General features: G+C 41.2%; 1 protein-coding gene across 1 annotated transcript in view; it reads right to left on the bottom strand.

The window, feature by feature from the left end:
* Nucleotides 1–18,443, bottom strand: part of Axud1 (AXIN1 up-regulated 1) — a 245,617-nt gene that overhangs the window by 10,765 nt on the left and 216,409 nt on the right. The window lies entirely within an intron of this gene.

The raw sequence follows: 18,443 nt of genomic DNA, 5'->3' as shown, positions 1-18,443 counted from the left end.
TTTGGTGGTAAGCAACAAGTGAAATGCAGTGAAGTGAAATAACTAACAGTTCAGGTGAGTGAGAAACTTGTTCTTAGACTGCTGGGTGGGTGATTCTTGGCCAAAAACACATCTCCACTGAATCCATGTTATAAATTATTTGATGTATGATAAATCATTGTGCAATGGATCTTATCAAATACATCCTCACTGTAAAACAAGAACATGCTGTACACATAATTCAAACTCATTATTAGAAAAGCAATAATAAATGCCAGAATGCTGTTACTAATTACATTAACTTTAGTTCAATGAACTGAGTTCAAATTTTATAAACAGTAACACCAAAACCCAGTCCTATGCCTCCTACAGGTGACAAGGCCTGAGGCTAGGGTATTACCGTTCACAATATTTAACCCTTTCAGCATGAGGACCTCCTGTGTATTTACGTCAGGTTAAAGTCAAACTATTTTATTCAGCTTAGGAGAGACCCTGTCAGGAAGAAAGGATTAGAAACAATCTCCACTGACTGCTTCAGCATGAGGACATAGTTTGTATTTTACTATGGTTAACAGCAGACTATTTTACTAAGTTTATGACAGATTCCTCTCAGAATGAAGATGTAAAAGTAGATGGCTGGCCTATATCCTTGGTGGAATTAAACAATTAAAAATTCCAGTTGTTTCTTACAGATTCATATCAGTGCGCATAGAGATTAGTGCCTTAGAGCACTAGACTGCTTCGTGAAAAAAGAAGCTACGAATAGGAACTGTTGCCAATGACTAAAAATCAGTGCTGATATACAGTACAGTCCTTAAGTAAGCCTGATGAACAACCTCCCAAAACAAACACAAGTGCATCTACTGTGAGCTTAAAATCTATTTTTCATCGATAAGAGATTCCAAGAACTGAAAGACATTCATTAATTTATGTGTATTCTCATTATGGCAGAGGTGAAGAACTGTTGTCATAAACTCACAGGCACACCAATCAGTGCCTGACTAACCAGCATTATCAAGAATGGTTTGTTATAATATAATGGCATGTGTCCTTTTATGATCATGGCATTATATATCCAACTGTGACTACAATAATAACTTGAACATTTTTAATAAAAACAATAATAATAATAATGAATATCATACATAAAACTAAAGTGACTGCAAAGCATTCTAGCATATTCCCAACTGTATTATTCAACTTTATTGTACTTATATCAATTAGTTACAATACTCTGTATTATGAAGAATGTCAGTGAAATGTGAAAAGATGTGGCCAAAGTGTTCTTTCCTCACTTCTTTCCTGCTCAACACAACACCGACTCAAACACACCTCTTTTGTAGTAACAACAGTAACACCCAAGGTAAAGGTTACCTGTAAATCTATTTATTTTCTACTGTCAACAGTATTTACATTCAAATGGCAAGTGTGAAGAATAGATATGCAGTACTGTATAAATTTAACTACAGTAAAGGATATGTGAAAAGGAAATATTTGCAACAGAGCAAGGGAAATACAATACCAAATACTTGATGCAGTACAGAAAATCTATGCAAAAACAGTATATCAAATACAGTATGCCAATATCAAAGAAGGTAATCAGTACCTCAATGGGAAAACAGTATATGGAATATGCCAGTATCAAAGAAGGTAATCAGCATCTTATCAAAGCAAAAACAGTACAGTAAACCCTCTCTAATTCGAACCCGAATAATTCGGAAGTCGGTTAATTCGGATCTTTTTTGACCACCAGATAAATAATTTTAATTCAGACTGAAATTCGAATTAAATGAGACAGGTCCGAAAAGGGTTCCAGTGATAAATGGATGTGAGCAGTTTTTGTTGTGATAAGTATAGTAATAAATGTAATTTTTAAGAACCGTACAGTACCTTTGGTAGTTAAGTGTACTTTACTACTGTGTTGCAAGACTTCATTATCAAGGTTTGACACTATTTTATTTATTGTATTGTGCACTCTTTGAGTATAAAGTAATAATATACTGTACTGTTCAACATTTTTGTGAAAAAGCCATGTCTTAGTGAGTGTAGGTGTGATTTGGGGATAGGGGCAAGCATGAGCTCCAAGAATTCGGATATTTGGATAATTTGACAAAGAGTTCCCCCCAATTAATCCCAGTTATAGAGGGTTTACTGTATATCAAATATGGCGGTATCAAAGAAGGCAATCAGCACCATATGAAAGCAAAAACGGTATATCAAATATGTCGATATCAAAGAAGGTAATCAGTACCATACACTGAAAAGTTTCTTACAAAAATATTACATAAACAGTGCTTCCAAAACAGATTATCTTTATTTAGGAGAAGAGGGATGGGACTCCGACATGCTGAAACTGCCAACTTATCAGCAATATGCAAGAGTATCAGCTGGGTACTTAAAAAGTGGTTAACCTCCCCAGTACTATAATGTCTTTCTTTTATATTCTAGCTGTCACTTACAATTTTGCTTAGGAGGGACATCTTGTATTGAAAAGATTAATAATGGCTACAACTAACCCAGCCAATAATATATATATATATATATATATATATATATTATGCTGAATAAAATCTGGTAGTAGCAAGGATAACATGAAAATACATCATAGTGAAAGATTAAAATAAGATCCCATTTAATGCCTAGACTGTGCAGTATCAACCCCATGACTTAAAGATCTCTCCAAAGCTTTATCAAATTATCTGGTGGAAATCTGAATAAGTAGAACAGACATCAATATGCTGTAAGACTTGATAAAACATTGACTTCTAACCTCTTCACTACAAAAGGCGTCTTCAAATTTGAATAAAACTGATTGATGGCAGCCAGATAGATAGTAAAGAAAGCATCATCATTCAGTGTTTTCATGTATGTATCTACTTATGCTAAAACACTGTGCTCAACTGTTCCATATCCTGCCTCTATTTGGCTAAAGGCACACATCAGTCACCCATTCCTTTACTACCCTGTCAGGAGTACAGAGGCCTACTCAGAACTGTACACATTTATGATAACAGTGCCAAATTGCTCAAACTTGATTGCATTGCAAAATGCCACTCAGAAATGAGTGACTGATCACTCTCCCCTTAATGTTTGGAATATGTAAGCAAATCCAGTGTTCCAAGACTCCTACTGGGGTAACAAAGGATGGATGGATGGATTACTTGCTGTAATTATTTGTATTCATAATTTCATTTCAGTACACTAAGTTCCCTGACCCTTTCTCCCTCTTTTTTATTCATTCCATAACAAATATACTAGAAAAGAGTTATCTTTCTTCATCGAAGTCCAGTAGTTAGGTTGTCTGTTTTGATATTAGATTGTTTATTGTAATGAACTTACTATATACAAATCTTCTATATAAATACCTGTGATACTGGAAAAATGTTTACTTTTGTTACACTCTCCTATGGTTTTTTTTCTTTGCTTTATGCATTATCATCATTATTAAGTAAAAATGAAGAAAACCGCAAAGGTCTAAAGCCTTTAATACACTGGGCAAAATGATAAGAATTTTCTTTCCTATTTCTTTATTCTATTGCTTACTTGTATATAATACATATTTAATATATACTTATCACTAAAGCCACTGATAAAACTGCATGAAACTGATAAAGCAGGTACATTGCTAGCAGAGTGAGAGGTAATTTACACTGCCTCACATCTCTGAATTATCACTAATTTCAAATTTCTTTAGAGTTCAGCCAACCTTCAACATGTGTCCTACTATTAATATACACTAATAAATAATATCTGTTCTCAAAATTAGCACTAAGGTTAGGATATGGGTTACCTGACCATCTTTGCAACAAAATTCCTTGTACATGGAGAAAACTTTTTGCTTCTCAGGATTCATATACTGTACTGGTACCACTGATATGGCACGCAAAATAGTGTACATAATTAGGAGATATAAACTGCTTAAGTTGAAGACACTGCTTCAAAAGGATACTAACTACATTAAAAAAAAAAAAAAGAAAAAAAAATTGAAAAATACAAGACAATGTTGTACTGTGCTGTGTAATATCTATCTATCTATCTATATATATATTATATTACACACCACAGTACAACACTGTATTTTACAAGTTTATATATATACATATACTGTATATATATATATATATATATATATATATATACTGTATATATAATCACCATCATCCAATCCTACGTTGCCCCATAAGAAGCGTAAAAGCCCGGGGGTCCTGCCATTTAAGATGAGAGTGACCAGCCTCACTCAACCCTAGGTGACATTACGTGAGCAATAAACCTCAACCATCCCTTGGATATAAACCTTCACTGGCTCAATCCGACTGGAGCGCTGTAATTCCCCACTAAACCACCAGATGCCAAAATTTGGTTATATGGTTACCACCCAGCATAGTAAATGGTTTCCTTGTGTACAGGAAATCATTTGGCTTGTCACTCTGTGTAGAGTCACCCACAGGCAGAAGGAAGAGGAATGAGTGAAGGCAAGAAAAACAGAAGAGGGAGTGCATGTGTGTGTACTTTATATATATATATATATATACACAATCATTCATCATTCAATCCTACATTGGCCCATGAGAAGCGTTGGAGCCCAGGGGTAGGCAAGTTGGTCCTGACATTTAAGATGCGAGTGACCAGCCTCACTCATCCCTGATTGGCATTACGTGAGCAATAAACCCCAGCCACCACTTGGATATAAACTTTCACCAGCTCAATCATACTGGAGCACCATAATTACCCATTAAACCACCAGGCGCCAAAATTTGGTTATATGGTTACCACCCAGCATAGTAAATGGATTCCTGGTGTACAGGAAACCATTTGGCTTGTCACTCAGTGTAGAGTCACCCACATGTAGAAGGAATAGGAAAGAATGAAGGAAAGACAGAAGAGGGAGTCTAAAGTCACCCATAGGCAGAAGGATAAGGAAAGAATGAAGGAAAGAAAGACAGAAGAGGATGGAAGGAAAAAAGGATGGAGAGGAGGAAAGCGCAGGCACCCGAGAGCAGCACTACATCGAGTGAGTGGATGGGGAGCGCCTCCACCTACCACACAATATATATATATATATACATATACATACTGTATATACATACATATATTTTCTTTCTTTTCCACTCTCAGGTCTTGAAAACTAGCACTGGACACTTTGCTTGCAATAAATGAAAAAGAATTATAAACATGGCAGGTTTTACACTGAAATGATATTACTGGGACACAGCCATGGCACACAACCTGGGTCCTCCCATTTTTCCATTCATTTCTCTTGGTACAAACACTGGCTACAGGACACATAAATACAAAAATATATTATGAATCTGCAGATTATTAACAAGGTCATTCCAACCTTTGTGTTGATACTTAAGGGGGAAACTGACTAACTAATGCTGGTAATTTCTGACGTGAAGCAGATGAAAAGTGCACTTACAGCCTAAGAAAATAAAACATGAACATGCTCAAATTAATAATTCTTGTGAGATGGTGGGAACCAGTGTACTGTCAGATCTCTCCTTATGCAGACTTAGGAGGCACAGTTTTTGCAGTAACATTCAAACAATTGATGCAGTACAGTACTGCATTTTTTCCTTACAAAAAAAGTAATCACCATAAGCAGTTCTGTACATTCAAAACATCCCATGGAAGTCAATTAACAGTTCTGATGGATTTTCTACTGATTCCCCCTTCCCCTCCCTTCACAAACTTCCTGCCTTCCTTAGAACTCACCAAACACACATCCTTCACATTTGTTCCCATCGCAAAACAATGAATCAGTCACTTTCTTTCCTATTCTGTGTTAAATTGCTAAGAGCTTGTCTTACATGTGAGGGAATGTTTATAGGAAACACAGTTTAGGGTGGTTAGGGGACTGAAAAGTCACACGAGAATAAAGCCCTATAGGCTCTTCCCGTAGGAATTATCCAAATACAGTAATATATTTGGCTTATACATATTTTTTGCTTCTGCGCAGTTTTCCTGCCTTCAAAAGGCAAGTGGACTGATGTCATACTGGAATAAGATTCTCTTCATTTTCATTAATGTACATCGTCAATGAAAAATCAGGGTTTGAAAAACAAAAGTGTCAAATAATTTATGACAACAGTGATTTACAGCTTGCCATTAATGTTATTACCCATCATAAATGTCATATACAGTAGTCATAATGCCATAAATATACAAAAATAATAAGCAAATAGTATACATCCAAAAATTTACCAGTACATAATGCTTTATTCAAGCTATGCCTTACAATAGTGTAAAGTACAGTATAAATATCAGATAAAGAGAAAAATAAAATTAACTCTTGCCACACTGCAGACCTCATGTAAGGAACAATGAAGGTCTGCATGGGCCATGCTGCCAGACTCATATGAGGTACAAGTTACACTGGTTATAAAACAATGATTCAAAGGAAGTAAGCAACCTTACAAAGAATCAGTCCAGCATGGGTTAAAATGTGTGAAATTTGCTTAATAAGATATAGAATTCACTGAAATATAACATGAAGAAATTACAGTACTGAATTATTAAATTTACTAGTTCTGAAGGCTGTACATGTAGATATAAAAATGAAATTGGATATTATTTTTGGTTTGATGGAGTAAGAGTCATGTAAATTAATAAACAGTGGAATCTCCTATGTCGCGGTTTTGTGAGACTGGGCACATGCCGCGATTTGAGAATTTCGCAATTTTGAAATACCTAATCGTATGGGAGAAATTACTTATGAGTTTCTCATTCTAGAAAAGCTGCTCCCCTCACCCCCAAAACTACATCAAACACTAACAACCCTTCCTCGAAGAAGTTGTAGGCTTAGGGGTTACGATCGGCCACAGTAACACTAGGCAGGAGAAGGAACCACTGGGGGGGGGGGGGATCCTCTTGCACACCAGACCAGAACCACACACTCTTCAGTTATCAGGAGAGGCTAGATGATTCAGTCGCTGAAGCCTGTCCAGGATGCAACACTGCACCCCATACTATTAAGCACATTATGGAAGACTGCATTGCTCACAATTGTTTGCACCTGCAACACAACATACACTCCTTGAGAGCTCTGTGGGAAAGCCTGATCTCAGCCATGGCCTTCCTTAGGGATTTGGGGCTGTTTGGTCATACTGCCTAGGGAACAAGTACCACTACTACTACTACCGCGTGCTGCCAACAGAGAAGTGACAATGCATGTGCATGAGCTGCATGGCAGGGCTCTCGCAAGTGCGTCCTTCATGCTTGGTGTGGGAGGGAAGCACTGTGATTGGCTTTAAGTGCTCTGCTCGAATATGATTGGTTTAGTAATTAATAGAGACCTTATAGAAAGAGAGACTGGACAGCCAATAATTAAAGCTGCTCGCTGATTGGTCGGCTGACATGGCGCCATTTTTGTGCAAACACCTCACAGCCCAGGTGCTGGCTGACTGTAGATTTGTCTAATTTTTTTTTTTTTTTTTTTTTTTTTTTTTTTTTTTTTTTTTTAATGCAAGGAAGAGAGAAGTGGAGGAACGATTGGGCAAATATGAATTGGAGCAGATGGGAGATGTGGAAGGTGTGTGAAGGATATTTACAGAAGAAATATGTGCAGCATGTGATGTGGTGTGTGGAAGGAAGAGAAGACGGAGGGGGGTGCAAGGAACAGTGTGGTGGACTGAAGAGGTGAGACAGGCTGTGGCACAAAAAAAGAAAGCATACAATGAATGGATGAGAAATAGGGGCGTGGAAGAAGTTGAGAGGTGGAAGAAAGAGTTATATGTAGAAAGAAAGAGAGAGGTGAAAAGATTAGTAAGAGAGAGTAAGAAGAGAGTGGATGAGGAATTTGGAAGGAATCTGAGTGTAAAGTGAAGGGACTGTAAGAAAATGTTCTGGAAAGAGGTGAAAAGAGTAAGACAGGGTGGAAGTGAAGTTAGCAGGGGAGTGAAAGATAAAAATGGTAGATTACTAGTGGAGAAGGGAGAAAAAGTGAGCAGATGGAGAGAACACTTTAAGGAATTGTTGAACATAGAGGATGGAAGTAATGCGAGTATAAGTGGCTGGGGAATGGCTGGGAGAAGGAGGGAGGTGAGAACACAGGAAGAAATCAGTAGGATAGAAGTTGTGGAAGCAATGAAGAAAGTTAAATCGGGGAAAGCCCCAGGAATTGATGGAGTGTGTGGTGAAATGCTGAAGCATGGGGGAGAGATAGTAGTAGAATGGATGTGGAAGATGTGCAGATTGGCCTGGGAGGAAGGTAGAGTCCCGGAGGATTGGAAGTCAGGTATAATTATTCCCTTGTACAAAGGAAAAGGGGAAAAAGAAGTGTGTGGTAATCATAGGGGCATTTGTCTTCTTAGTACAATAGGAAAAGTGTATGGTAGGATACTTATTGACAGAGTTAGAGAAAGAACACAGAAATTAGTTGGAGAAGACAGGGAGGCTTTAGGAAGGGAAGAAGTTGTGTAGATCAGATATTCATTCTTAGATCTTTAGTGGAAAAGTTTCTAGGGAAGGGAAAGAAGTTGTATGCGGCTTTCATGGATTTGGAGAAAGCATATGACAGGGTGGATAGACAAGGATTGTGGAAAGTGTTAAGAATATATGGAGTAGATGGGAAGTTGTTGAATGCTGTGAAGAGTATGTACGATGGTGAGAAGGCTGCAGTGCGTGTGGATGGTGAACTAAGTGAATTTTTCTCTTTGAAAGTTGGGTTGAAACAGGGATGTGTCATGTCTCCATGGTTGTTCAATCTTTACATGGATGGGGTAATAAAAGAGGTACAAGGTAGGGTGGTGGATGTTGGAGTGGCCCTGGTGAGAGAGGATAGTGTTTGGAAACTCCCTGTACTGTTGTTTGCAAATGATACTGTGTTGTTGAGTGAAGACGAAGGGGAGCTGCAAGGCTTGGTGGATGAGTTTGAGAGAGTGTGTAAGAAATGGAATCTAAAGGTGAATGTAGGGAAGAGTAAAGTGATGGTCTTTGAGAGAGGTGAAGTCAGTGAATGTACAGCGAGGTTGGATGGTGAGGAATTGGAAAATGTGAGTACATTTAAGTACTTGGGTAGTGTGATGAGTAAGGATGGAGGTTTGGAGGGTGAAGTGCGTGAAAGGGTACAGCAGGGAAGAAAGGTTGCTGGTTCTTTGAAAGCAGTGATAAGAAACAGGGAAGTGAGCATGGAAGTGAAAAAGTTACTACATGACAGTATTGTGATACCAACTCTAACGTACGGAAGTGAAGCTTGGACGTTGTTGGAAGGACACAAGTCAAGAGTGAGAGCAGTGGAAATGAGTTATTTAAGAGGAGCCTGTGGAGCCACATGGAGAGACAGGCTGACGAATGAGGATATAAAGGAGCGTTGTGGTGTGGATGTGGATGTGATAGGAAGCGTTATGAGGAACACACCGAGGTGGTTTGGCCATGTGGAGAGGATGGAGGGTGAAAGACTGACGAAGAGAGTGTATGTGAGTGAGGTGGAGGCTGAGGATGAGATGGAGGGATGGGGTGGAGAGGTATATGAGAGAGGGGGGTGTGAGTTGGGAGCAGGGCAGTGAGATGGCGGGGGACAGGGCGACTTGGAGGCGATTTGTTTGTGGCCACCCCAAACGGGATTGAGGCGTCTGGCAATAGATAGATAGTAATATTAAACTCACCTTAAAGGAGTTATGAGGCGTTTGGTATGATGATTGTTTCAAGGCTTGCGCATGGACACTACTGCATCGTACCCCCTGACCCCTCGCTGGCCTCGCCCCCACTCCTGCCTCTCACGCCAGGGTCACCCACTTCCATCAACACTTCATCAAACCCCATAAGTCAAAATCTTCAGGAAAGTCCCCAGTGTCATCATCTACTCAATCTTTCTCTGTTGTTCTTCCTTGGCTTGCTAGCTTTGTGAAAAAGAGTGAGTAATGAGTGACTGATGGCGGGCATTCACTCGATCGTGATACCGTTTCTGGTATTTTCATGAAATCTGATTTACAACCCCAGTAATTAGTCATTAATTCTGATGGCTGCTCTCTGTCTCTCTGTCTCAGGAGACTTGAGTTGTGGCTGGAGTGCCGACCAGGCATGTTTAACGGCTGCCAATGTTGTATTATTCCAGGCACTGACGAAGAAATTTACAGCCTGTTGAATGTTATATTTCTTCCAGAATGCAGCAACAATCATTATGTTGGGTTGCAGGTAGGCCAGGTGGAGCAGGTGAGTCAAGTGGGGTTGTGGAGGTGAAGGGGGAGACAGATTGTGAGTCAGGTGGGGCAGTGGAGGTGGAGGGGGAGGCAGATTGTGAGTCAGGTGGGGCAGTGGATGTGGAGGGGACAGGGGAGGTGGCGAGGGGAGGATCCTCCATCCCCTCCTCGCTACTGCTCACATTTTTGGCGATTTCCTTCATCTTTTCTTGTTTGTCTGTTTCATTCCTCATCTTTTTATGGACATATTTGCAGTATAACAACTTAGCATTCACAAAATAGCCGTTAGTCCAGTGAATCCAAACATTATCATAGAAACTACGTAGCTATTCTAACTTACCGTTACTGCCGAAAACGTTATTGTCGAAATCGTTATTGGTGAAATCCTACTGTAAATAACTCCCTACCGGACATGCATAGCACCAATTTAAGACCTTATTCACACCAATAATGGACATGAAGCATGAAATAAATGAAAAGGAACCAGAGAATGAAGAATTAGAAGTGGTTATGGAAAATATTTAAAATGTACAGGGTACTTCCAGCACATCTGAGGCCGCCTCCTCTTAGGCTCTGGTAGTTGTGAAAATGCTCTTGAAGCACGTACAGTAATCCAGTGTTGTGCTACACTTGAATTCTTTGCACTGTGAATTATAATTGTTTAACATTGCACATTCTGTTCCTAATTGCACCATGCCAGTTTCAACCACCAATTTGCACTCCAGTTAATCCTTTGCACTCTAAATTCTAATCTCTTAACATTGCACAATACTGTAAATTCCCGTGTGGTCTAGTGGCGAGGTATTGCAGTTTATTCACTGTTTATTCACAAAAATGAGCACATGCGGCATCCACTGCGATAAGCATCCACTCGTGATAGCAGGCGGTAACTGGTGGAGGGGGCAGCAGGGTTGCCAGATTGGATCTCGGCCACATTACCAAACTCCTCAATTTTCATTAACAAATTTAACTTTTCATTACCAAATTCATAAAGCAAGCATTTATTCTTCACTAGTTATAAATACAAGTGGAAATAATCACTCTCCTTATAATTAACAGCAAGTTGATTATTTTCACGCTATGTAGGCTAGCAGATTAATCTGAGAGAGCAGACAATCCACCATCTCCATCCCGTGTATCCTCAAAACATGTGAAAAATCCATTTGGTAATACATAATTCTGATTCATTACCAAACGAAATTTTCATTACCAAATTGGCCCACATTTGGTAATGAAAAATACCAAATGGCAACCCTGACAGGGGAGGGGGGAGGAAGGAAGGGGTGAAGGGGCCGTGGTATAAACAGCTGTTCGGTGCCACGTGGCAATTTCAAATAACGGGTGGGAAAAAATTAGGATTTTGGGGGGATTTTTTTCTTTTTTTGGCCATTTTTGGGTTCCAAAGGTCCAGGCCCACAATGTCCGGAAAGTGGGCCCCAGCCTCCTGGACTTGTACTTATGGACCCTAACTCAGAAAAACACCTATACAACTCCCTCTGGACATACATAGCACCTACTTAAGACCCAAATCACACTAATAAGGGACATAAAAGACTGAAATAAATGAAAAAGAACCATAAAATGAGGTTTTAGAGGTGAGTGTATACAATATTAAACATTCTGGGTACTTACAACAAGTCCCTGGCTCCTGGACTGGTAGTTATCGACCCTAACCTAGCTTAACTCAAAAAAAACACCTCCCTACTGCACATGCATAACACCTAAGACCCTATTCACACCAATAAGGGACATAAAAGAGTGAAATGAGGTGTTAGAGGTAAGTATGGAAAATACAGTACAATATGAAACATTCTGGGTACTTACAGCAAGTCCCTGGCCATCTCGATGAATAACCCACCTCCTCTCAGACTCTGACAGTAAAAAGGAGTTCCTGAAGCACCTGCAGTACACTGTACATGAAGTCTTGCACTGAACTTAGTCATTTGCACTCAGAATTCCATTCTCTTAACACTGTGCACTCTAGTCTTATTTGCACTCCATTGTACCTTAATGAAATAAGTGTTGCACTCTGCACTTAAAGTTTTTGCACTCATAAATCCATTTTCTAAACATAACACACTCTAGTTTATTTCCACTACATTGAAAGTGTATAAAATTATTGTTGCACTCTGCACTTTAGTCTTTGCACTCAGAATTCTAATTTCTTAACACTATGCACTGTTTTTTTTCACTGCACAACACTGTACGTTCCCATGTGGTCTAGTGGAGAAGTTCTTGCCATTTAATCACTGTCAGAGTCTGAGAGTAGCTGATGCAGGTGACCTAGGGTTGCGTCGCTGGGTTGTGGTGATGGAGTACTCACTGCAGACGACTCTGAAGAGAGATGCAAACTCACATCGAGTGGTGCCTCCACTGTGCCTGATGTGCTGGGCTGTGGCTCGGAGGATGAGGGCCTGTCTTGGGGAGGCAATGGAGTGGAGCCAGGGCTGGGCACAGCAGGGGTCATGGGTCTGAAAAAGCTGTCAATGGTTGACTGACGCAAGGAACAACGATTTTGACGATTAATGATGCGCTGCCTGAAAGCGCACACTTCCTCCACAAGTCCTAAGGGCCCCATCTCCCTGTCGCAGTCCGGGTGTTTCAGGTAGTTGAGAACGAACTCTACGTGTTCCCGGAGTGCGCTCAGCTTGGGGATGGCTGGAGTAGTGTCACGCTGAGAGGAGTCCGCATCATCGTCGCCATCCTCGTCGGAATCTTCAAGCTGGGTACTGACATCTGCAACTGAAGATGCGATCTCGATATCAGACATGGTCTGATACCCAGGATTGCCCTCATCGTCATCCAACCACTCACGCACTGCGTCCACATCAACATCGTCCCCATGCGCACGTAGACGTGCATGGAAGTCATCCACGTCAAAATCTAGGAAATTGTGCTCCACATCCGTTCCAAGAAGCAGACGAGACCAACCATTTTCTAGAGTCTTGACAGGGACTTCCTTCCATGCACTGGCCCAGTTGTAGATGGCAGACTTGATGTTGTAGCGGTGAAGGTTTCCCAAAGTCCGCTGGCCTCGCATGTCCCATCCCTCCCTGCACTCGTCCTCATCCTCGAGAACAATGATCACCTCGTCCAGGAACTTCCTTCGGTACAGCCTCTTCGTTGCCACGATCACTCCTTGGTCCATTGGTTGGATGAGAGCAGTCGTATTAGGTGGCAGAAACAAGCACCTAATGCGCCCATTCTCAGCCACCAAGTCCCTGTCACACGGGTGAGCAGGTGCATTGTCGAGGAGAAGGAGGGCCTTTACCTGGTCGTGTGGGATTCCCAGTTTCTCTGTCTGGTAATGGATGACCTCCTTGACGAAATGGCGGTGGAACCAGTCTTTGAAGATCTGGGCAGTGAACCATGCCTTCAAAGAACGGTACCAAACGACAGGAAGGACATCCATCACCCCACGAAGACACCAAGGCTGCTTTGCACGGCCAACAATAACGGGCTTAAGCCAGTGCATGCCGTTAGCATTGGCACAACACAAAGCAGATGTCTGTTGCTTGGAGAGCTTGTGGCCGGGTACACGCTTCTCTGTCTCCTCCGCTAGAGTGTTCGTAGGCAAAGAGCAATAGAATAAACCAGTTTCGTTAGCATTGTAGACTTGACCGAGAGTGAGGCCCTCCCCGTTGATCAAGCGCTTCACCTTGTGCCGAAAATCCTCTACTCCATCCTCGTTGGCATCCAAAGCTTCGCCATGAGACTTACGGTTGGTAAGGCCATGTCGTAACTTGAACGCGAAGAGCCAACCCTCGGATGCATTGAAGTCTAGGGCATCGTGAAGCCTTGTGAACTTCTCAGCAGCAGCCTTCAGCTCCGTGCCACATACCAGCACACCAGCAGCATGTTGTTGTCGATACCAAATCAACGTGGAGCGGTCGACTCCAGCATACTTGGGAGTAAACATCATCTTTCTCTCCACGCTGCGTTTGCTTTCTGACGAGAAGTCAGCCGTGTACAGCATGTGTTTGTCGCAGGATCTCTTAATATCAAACAAAGTAGACAGGGCCAGGTTCAATTCACGAAGGATGCGTGAGGAAGACCATCCCACATCCACCTTGTCCAATATCTCCCTCTTCTTCTCCAGAGTCAAAACCACTCACTTCCTCTTCTCAGGCGGCGGGACCATCATCACACACACTAATAAGAGGCACGAGAGCAGCAGGAGAGCCTGCAGCAGGTAAGGCACCACCTCAAAAGCAAGCACGTGGGTGGCCATGATCACGAGTGTGCACTCAACAAGAGGCAGGCGGTAAGTGAGGAGGATGCAGGGGCGCTCTACGGACGGCGGCGGAACTACACACCAAAACACAGCTGGCCCGCGCCGAGTTCATATTACAGGCGGGAAAAAGTCGGATTTTTTTCGAATTTTTTGTGGTTTTTGGTCCATTTTGGAAATATTGGATCCCGGAACCAAAATATCCGGTAAGTGGGGATGTCCAGAAAGTGGGAGTCTGGATAGTACAGGGATTACTGTATATGTACGAGTATATATATATATATATACATATGTATGTATATATATATATATATATGTAGGTGGAGACGCTCACCATCCACTCACTCGATGTAGTGCTGCTGTCGGGTGTCTGCCCTTTCCTCTCCTCCATCCTTCTTTCCTTCCATCCTCTTCAGTCTTTCTTGTCTTCATTCTTTCCTTGTCCTTCTACCTACAGGTGACTTTACACTCCCTCTTCTGTCTTTCTCTCCTTCATTCTTTCCTCTTCCTGCTGCCTATGGGTGACTCTACACTGAGTGACAAGCCAAATGGTTTCCTGAACACCAGGAAACCATTTACTATGCTCTTCTGTCTTTCTTTCCTTCATTCTTTCCTTGTCCTCCTGCCTACGGGTGACTTTACACTCCCTCTTCTGTCATTCTTTCCTTCATTCTTTCCTCTTCCTGCTGCCTATGGGTGACTCTACACTGAGTGACAAGCCATATGGTTTCCTGAACACCAGGAAACCATTTACTATGCTGGGTGGTAACCATATGACCAAATTTTGGCGCCTGGTGGTTTAGTGGGTAGTTATTGCACTCCAATTGGATTGAGCTGGTGAAGGTTTATATCCTAGGGATGGTTGGGGTTGACTGCTCATGTGATGCCACTCAGGGATGAGTGAGGCTGGTCACTCTCATCTTAAATGTCGAGACCAACTGCCTAGCCCTGGGCTTCTACACTCCTCATGGGGCAATGTAGCTTTGGATGACGGATGGATGGGTATATATATATATATATATATATATATATGGTATATTAATAACAAAACAGAGGTAGGAAAAATAAATGAATTAAAAAAAATAATAATAATAATCCACACACCGGATTAGTGGTGTCCTCCATTCATAAAAAATATTTAACAGTTGGACTTGAACAGCTGCAGGTTGAAGTTTGGGGGGAAACAACTCCGTGAAGCGAGTTCGAGAGATGCAGTTCGGGGAATAAAAGAATTCTGATGGGCAAAAGTTCTGCAATATGCCTGTGTGACATTTCAGTCATCAGCGCCACCAGATGAACATGTAGCACGAGCGAAGGCATAAATAAATGTTTTTTTTTTTTTTTCTTTTCTCAAAGATTGTTAATGAAATGAATACTTCCTTACGAAATTGTGGTAGATGATGGCAACTATTATCCACTCACTTGATGCAGTGCTGCCTACTTCTTTCTTCAGCTTTGTCATTCTTTTTCTGAATCTGCTCTCCTCTCTTCCTATTTCTCCCATCTTTCCTGTCATTTTTTATTAATCTTTTTCCCTTTTCAGGTGGCTTTACACTGAGTGACTAGCTTAATGTTTCTGTAAGCCAGGAAACTGTTTACAATGCTAGGTGGTATCCATATAACCAACCCACACGTGTTCCCTACGTGTCAACAAGTTGGTAGGCAGTGGGTTAGTGACCCTTCCTATAAAATCACTGAATCAAAGACAAATGGCCACCTCTTACAGGATTATGGTGTCTGGCTATAGACAGACAGAGAGAAATTATTTATTTCTGATATATATAACATATTTCAAGGATAAAAATTTGGTGATTTAAATCTTCCCAATCCTGATTAAAATGCTTCAAATACTAAATTTGTTATAATACATATCAGGTACAAATGCTTACTCTGAAAAATGACTTGCTAAGGTATGGTCATGAACACAAACATCCAAGTGAACATAGAGATTTGTTATATTTACTAATCAATGCCTCTGAGGTTAGGTGAGTAAAGTGAGCCCAATCTCTGGTACTTTATTGGTGGATGTGGAAACTGAGGTTGTTTTTGTACCTTAAAATGAAGCTTGGGTCATGTATAACTGGAGTACAGTCCATCAGTTCTGGAAAGACTCCCACAACGTTACATTTAGTGTGCTTTAAATATCACCATACCTAAGGGATACTGGAAGGTGGCATAGCTCAACAAGAAGTCCATCCATCCATCATCCAATCCTACGTTGCCCCATGAGAAGCGTAGAAGCCTGGGGCTAGGCAGTTGGTCCTGACATTTAAGATGAGAGTGACCAGCCTCACTAATCCCTGAGTGGCATTACATGAGCAATCAACCCCAATCACCCCTTGGATATAAACCTTCACCGGTTCAATCCGACTGAAGCACAATAATTACCCACTAAACCACCAGGCGCCAAAATTTGGTTGTATGGTTACCACCCAGCATAGTAAATGGTTTCCTGGTGTACAGGAAACCATTTGGCTTGTCACTCAGTGTAGAGTCACCCACAGGCAGAAGGAAAAGGAAACAATGAAGGAATGAAAGACACAGGAGGGAGTGTAAAGTCACCTGTAGGCAGAAGGAAGAGGAAAGAATGAAGGAAAAAAAGACAGAAGATGGAAGGAAACAAGGATGGAGGAGAGGACAGGGCAGACACCCGAGAGCAGCACTACATTGAGTGAGTGGATGGTGGGTGCCCCCACCTACCACATTCAACAAGAAGTAACCCACAGAATGGGCTGTCATCATTCTGAGACTGTTAGACACATTCAAATGCATAATGAAAATGGTTTACTTGATACATAACACTGTCCTGGCAGAGTATGTGTCACAATTTGACATAAAGATTACCACATGTGGATGCTCTACCTCCAACAGACATTACAGACTGCAGCACAAGCAGCACATGAGACTCGGACTCCAACATCTGATGTTCAGTATGAGGTGTATGATTACATCTTGCCATGTTGAAATATGTGGCCACACCCCATGCTGACTGACATGCTTCGTGAAGGAGTTTATCTGATGGTTATGTCACAATCTGGCTGATGACCCCCATTATAATAGCTGTTTACAGAACTGGTTTGTGAACTGGATGCTAATATGCCAAAGTTAATATAGAATAACCTATAGTCAATCCATTAGTGCCTTTTCAGTGACTCTGAGTACATTTATATACACTTTATAAGAGTTATAAATGATGACTTTAGAGATAGATAAAAGCATGTGACGACAAGGCAGCCTGGAGGCAGTTCAGTTATGACCATACTGTTTGGGAATCCCCAAATAGATGCAAGGCATCCGAGATGATATAAAAAATTACTATACTTCTCCAGTGACCAAACCAAAGTGAAACAATGCTATTAAGATTTCCCAACATGCTGCAAAAGGCAACTAAAAGGGTAAAGAGTCGAGAACTAGTTAAAGCCCTCTTTGTACTGGCATGAGGATGTGGTGATCCAACTGCACATCACTCACACTGCAAGTAACCTCATGTCTCTTATTGTAATGTACAAAAATATGGAGGAATATTGCAACTAAGACTTGCTTTTTCTTGTCATTCACATTTCTATGAATTCTAAATAACCATGCTCTGCATCTCCCCTACCTCTGGTAAATATGATACTGTATGGGATAGTGTGTCAGGTTAAAAAAAAAAAAAAAAAAAAAAAAAAAAAAAAAATCACCACCACCACCACCTAACCCAGTGTTTCCCCACGAGGAATGTAGGAGCCTGGAGCTAGGCAAGTTGGTCCTGACATTTAAGATGAGAGTGACCAGCCTCACTCATCCCTAAGTGGCATTACATGTGCAGTAAACCCCAACCATCCCTTGAATATAAACCTGCACAGGCTCAATCTGGCTGGGGTGCCTTAATTACCCACTAAACCACCAGGTGCCATAATCTGGTTATATGGTTACCACCCAGCATAGTTAATGGTACTGTATCTTGGTGTACAGGAAACCATTTGGCTTGTCATTCAGTGTAGTCATCTGTAGACAGAAGGAAGAGGAAAGAATGAAGGAAAGAAAGACAGAAGAGGAAGGAAGGAAAGAAGGAAGGAAGGAAAGAAGGAAGGAAGAGAGGAATGGGCAGTCAC

Source organism: Coenobita brevimanus, chromosome 29 (assembly GCF_032717465.1).
Source record: "Coenobita brevimanus isolate Jiangsu-jjx chromosome 29, ASM3271746v2, whole genome shotgun sequence".
Lineage (NCBI taxonomy): Eukaryota > Metazoa > Arthropoda > Malacostraca > Decapoda > Coenobitidae > Coenobita > Coenobita brevimanus.
The sequence above is the reverse complement of the archived record's forward strand: the minus strand, read 5'-3'. Positions and strand labels throughout refer to the sequence as shown.